At 40.5% G+C, this 5,456-nt stretch overlaps 1 long non-coding RNA gene across 1 annotated transcript in view; it reads left to right on the top strand.

The window, feature by feature from the left end:
* The window catches only part of LOC125619937, a 20,090-nt gene continuing 14,634 nt past the window's right edge, over positions 1–5,456 (top strand). The window contains exon 1 of the long non-coding RNA XR_007351503.1: positions 1–11. This is a non-coding gene — a long non-coding RNA (uncharacterized LOC125619937). The remainder of the gene's footprint in view (positions 12–5,456) is intronic.

Below are 5,456 nucleotides of genomic sequence, written 5' to 3'. Positions count from 1 at the left end.
TAACACTATTTGTACTGAGATCACCAGACATTTCCACCTGCATCAGGTATTTCTTAATTAGGCAAAGACAACAATACATAGCCACCATTGATTTCACTTTTTTTTTTTTTTCCTCTCCAGGAAAGGGGTCATGGTTAAATGCAAGTCCTTTCAAGTTTTGGCCAAGACAAGGAAGACCAACCTCTTCTACCTCAGTTTAGTCCTTTTTCCTGCTTTCACTTGATGAGTCTGTTGCTTTTGTTCTTATCTCTTCCACTTCATGTCTCTAATCATCTTACTAATGGCCTGATTACTTGTCTTTTACACTAACTTTCCCCCCACACTAAGAGTTGAGTGGGGGATTGTGTGTTGACTAATTGTTAAACTCAGTGAGGGTAGGGATTAATTTTGGTCTTGTTACCTGGCAAACAGTTGGTGTTCAATAATTATTTGTAGAAATCACTGTGGAAAGATCTTCTAACTTGAAAAAACTGATTTTATTTTTAAATCTCTTTCTCATACAGAAAATAGGGGACATTTGTAGAAAATTATCTTGGGAATGTTAACAAAATAAAATTAGCGATGGTCAATCATTTCTCTGTATTATGTAAGAAACCACTCTAAGTCTCTGTGCTGCTTTTAGCAGGTGACATGTTTTAGGGTAAGAAAGCCAAACTGGTATGTATTATGAGATACCATGATGGATGGGTAAATTCAGTATCTGTAGCCCTCCTAGGGTAGGTATAATTCCCCTTTCACATGCTGAAAGAAAGAGAGAAAAGAAAGAGGTCATGTTGGTTAGGATCCTCAAGAGAAACAGAACCTAGAGGATGGAGAGAGACGGAGAGGGAGAGAGGGAGAGAGAGAGAGGGAGAGGGAGAGAGGCAAAAATAGATGTTTCATGAGGAATCTGCTCACCAGATTACAGAGGCTGACAAGATCTGTAGGGTGAGTCAGCAAGCCTGGGAGCCCCAGGAGAGCAGATGGTATAGTTTGTCTGAAGGCCAGCAGGCTTGAGACCCAGGGAGAGACCATTCAGTTCAAAGACAGGCAGTCAGGCAAGAAGAATTCTCTCTTCCTGGAGGACAGTCAGATTTTTGTTCTATTCAGGTCTCCAGAGGACTGCACAAGGCCCACCTACTCTAGGGAAAGCCATCTGCTTCATCCAATCTAACAATTAAAACGTTAAGCTCTTCCCCAAACACTCATAAACTCTCAGAAGAATATTTGACCCAATATCTGGGCACCCTGTGGTGACACATAAAATTAACCATCATAGAAGATAACTTCTTCAAGATTTTACCTAATGAAGAGTAGAGCAGGGATTTGAATCAAATCCGATTCAAAAACCTGTGATTGTTGCACCCATCAACCCTGCCCCAAGGAGGGAAAAAAAGTACCCAGCAGGCCTTCTAGGCTGACGAACACCAAAAAGTTTAGCCTTTTACCAAGCGGCAAGCAGACTCCCCAACCCCCACTTCTTCTCTTTGTACCACAGTATTTTTCCCCCCTTTATTAAAAACCTAGTCAACCATTTCCCCCAGACTACCCAGTGAAGGTATGGGAAAAGGAACATATAGGGTAGACATGAGAAAAACAACGGGAAATGGAGAGAACATCTTCACATGCTGAAGAAGATGAGAAAGGCCACCAGCAGGCAGAGGGCCCTGCAACCTCTGAGAGGGAAAACCCAGAATGACATAGGAGAAAGGCCACTGCCGCAGAGGAGTGTTCCTGGCACCGCTGATGGCGAGGCAGCTGCTGATTGCTGTGTCCATGTCCCTTGAAAAGGTGCTGCTTTAAAAGCTGCGGCTAGGGACAAGTGAGGTCAGGGGAATGGGAGACTGCCAAGGTTCTGAAGCTGTCATCTGTCAGTGTCTGTTCATTTCAGCCTTGCTGCATAGAGCTGAAGGGTGCTCAGGACCAAGTAGGGGGTGGAGACGACCTGGGAGCAGGTGTTCCTTCTCCGGTGAGGGATTGTAGCAAGGAAGTTGCTGCCCAGTGTAGGGAAGACCCCTTGCCGTTGTTTCTTACAGTGCTGTCCATGGGTTTGAAAGAACCATGTACTGTATGTCCCCCTAAATATAATGCACCATGTGATACTGGCTTAAAATGAGCTACCCTGGAGAGCAGTTTTCCTGTTTTTTTTTTTTTTTTGGTGGTGGTTGTCAACCCAGGGCCTCATACATGCCAGACAAGTGTGTTACCACTGAGTTACAGCCCCAGCCCTGGATAGTAGTTTTTGTTGGTTGGTCTTTATACCACCAGTTTAGTTAGCCACAGGAATGTTGATTAGGTAACCTGAATAATAGCCAATCTTGTTAGGATAAGATAACTATTCAGTACATTTTCAGTATGGAAAAGAAGTATCAGGGTTTGGGGAAGAATAAACAGAAATACTTTTTGGCAATTATCTTTGTGACTTTTAAAAATTGCATTCAAATCTATTAATTGAAACAAGTTTTATTGAACATCTTCTATGTGCTTATAACTGTTCTAGGTACTGAGAATACCTTAATGCTCAAAATTTGACTTATTATTTCTTTCTCACGAGTTAAACATCAGTAAGTCCTGGAACATTACTACCAATGATTTCCCAAACCAGCTGCCAAAACTATCAGGAAATTATAGATATGTAAACTGTTATTAAGGGATCAAATTTTGAGGGGTACAATGTTACTTCAGGACCAGGGACTCAAGTCAGGTGTATATCCTGCTGACAATTTAAAATATAAAATGTAGCTTATGGTTTAATATTTTCATTATCAGAGATTCCACACTAGGTGGCGTCCCGGGTCACGACTGAAGCAGTAAAAAGCAATTTAAACATTATATGGGCTTCCATGCTAGAAGCAGTTTCCCTCTGGATTCTAAGAGAAATAATATTGAGAGAAAGGGATCTGGACACAGTGGCACAAGCCTGGAGTCCCATTGACTCAGGTGGCTGAGGCAAGATGATTGCAAGTTCAGGGTCAGTCTGGGCACTTAGTGAGACCCCATCTCAAAATAAAAATAAAAAGGGCTGGGGATGTAGCTTAGTGGTAGAGTGCCCCTGGGTTCCACCCTCAGTACCCAGAAATGGGAGAGGATGGAGGTGAGGGTGGGGGCAGGGAGAAAGGAATGAGGTTGCATTAAGTGATGATCACACCGCTCTTTGTTTAAGGGATGAGAAGTGGAAAGTGAAATCTACTACATTGGAAAAATGATGGCTGAGAAATTTAAAAACTAAAACCACAGTATTAAGGTGAAAACACAGCCTTCTCTAGAATGAGAGGAACACTGTGTTAAGAAATGTTAGGATAAAGAAGAAGGATTACTATACAGGGACAGATTATATAAGTGAACTTCACCTTTCATGGTTGGGAGGTTTTGAAATGAATTTAACAGATTCAACTAAGCTTAATGGATGATAGAGCCAGAAGAGACATCATCTCTCCTGTCTGACATACACAGAGGAGCCTCTGACTAACCCAGTAGTGAACATGTTGTAGGCAGTATTACCTAACAAAGCTGGGAATCTGTACAACCCTGTAATATTTACATAATCTCACATGTTAAGCTTCAGATCTTGATAGAAATTGACTTATGGATATCCTGAGATAGTTTGGAAGAACTAGAAAGGAGTATTTTATTCTCAGATGCAGGTATTACTAAAAGTGAGGAGTGTCTCACAAAATGCTTGGCTGACATTTTAAGCTTGGCATTCTTCTGGTCCATGTTTGAGGCTTAGTCTTTCTGCTTTCCTGGTAACTTCAGCTAATATATGCATTTCCTTTATTTATGAAACTTTTTTTTTTTTTTTTTTTTTGTGGTGCTGGGAATCAAACCCAGGGCCTTGCACATGCTAGGCACTCTACCATTAAGCTATGTCCCCAGCCCAGATTTCTTTTTTTACTTTTTATAGTACTAGGGATTAGGCCCTTTACTAGGGAGCTGCATCCCCACCCCCCTTTTTTTGAGACAGGGTCTAAGTTGCTGAGGCTGGCTTTGAATTTGTGATCCTCCTGCTTCAGTTCTTCAAGTTGCCCCAGCCCAGATTTCTTGCTTAGGTACAAAAGGGGCACTTCACCACTGAGCCACATCTCCAACTCTTTTTGTTTTGAGACAAGGTCTTGCTAAGTTGCTTAGGGCCTTGCTAAATTGCTGAGGCTGGCTTCAAACTTGCTATCCTTCTGCCTCAGCCTCCCAAGTCTCTGGGATTACAGGCCTGAGCCACCATGTCTGGCTCCAGCTCAGATTTCTTAAACCCACAAAAATGTGTATTTACATTTGTTCATGGCTTGATTGCTAACTTTTTATGTTTGTCTTAATATTAATAAATATCCCACTGGATATATTCACCATGGTTTGTTCATCTATCCTCTTATTAAAAAACATCTTGCTTGCTTCCATTCTTGAGATAATTATGAATAAAGGTGCTGTGAACATTTGCAAAAAAAAAATGTGGATTTATTGTTGGGTGTACGCCTTCCCACAGTTAACACTCATCCTTTGTGAATTCCATGTTGTGTGGTTTAATCATTTAAAGTGACAGGCTGTGAAAGGGACAGGATAAATTGGCATTGCCTTTAGTTTGGATTCATGCTAGTAAAGTGAGTGAAAATAAATTTTGCTTTTCTTTACAGTAACTTTCATGAAGCCTCAAGACATTGTGCTAATAATCAGATATGAAAAATTTCACACAAACTACATATCAAAACTGTTAATAATGAAATAACATGTCTCAGAACTTTGATAGAACTTGGCTTAGACTTTTACATTTTGTGGAGCTGTTAAAAAAATAGTAGGGGGCTGGGGATGTGGCTCAAGCGGTAGCGCGCTCGCCTGGCATGCGTGCGGCCTGGGTTCGATCCTCAGCACCACATACAAAGATGTTGTGTCCACCGAAAACTAAATAGAAAATAAATATCAAAATTCAAAAAAAAAAAAAAAATAGTAGGGACCAATAGACAGAGCTTCTAACATTTTGCCAAGGAGACTTTTTGTTTGTTTGTTTTGGTGGTGCTGGGGATTGAACCCAAGGCCCTATGTGCAAGGCAAGCACTCTACCAACTGAGCTATATCTCCAGCCCCACCAAAAATATATTTAAAGCAAGTAACATTACTATCATTTCATTAAAGAAAGGAAACACAGGTACTATAAAAGTTGGGATAATCTCATATTAAATGTTTGAGTTGACAACCTTCTTTTAGCAGTTTTCCCCCTCTATGGATAGCTGAAATTTTAATCTTGGCCTAGAATTTGGGGATAAGGGCCTAAATCAATACCATTTACTTTAACCAATTTTGCTTAAAAGGTTGAGGGATGAGTGGCATAGCTTGAGGTCATTTTTTTTTTTAATTGGAGAGAGAAATCATAGCTTCTAACAACTAGTAGCATACACCATCCCTGAAATTCAATCACTACATATATTGTCAATTAATAAAGTTAGTCGATATTTACCACACCAAACACCTTCATTATATATATATATATA

This window comes from Marmota marmota, unplaced genomic scaffold (assembly GCF_001458135.2).
Source record: "Marmota marmota marmota unplaced genomic scaffold, marMar, whole genome shotgun sequence".
Taxonomy (NCBI): Eukaryota; Metazoa; Chordata; class Mammalia; order Rodentia; family Sciuridae; genus Marmota; species Marmota marmota.
Note: the sequence above shows the minus strand (reverse complement) of the source record. Positions and strands in the feature narration are given on the sequence as shown.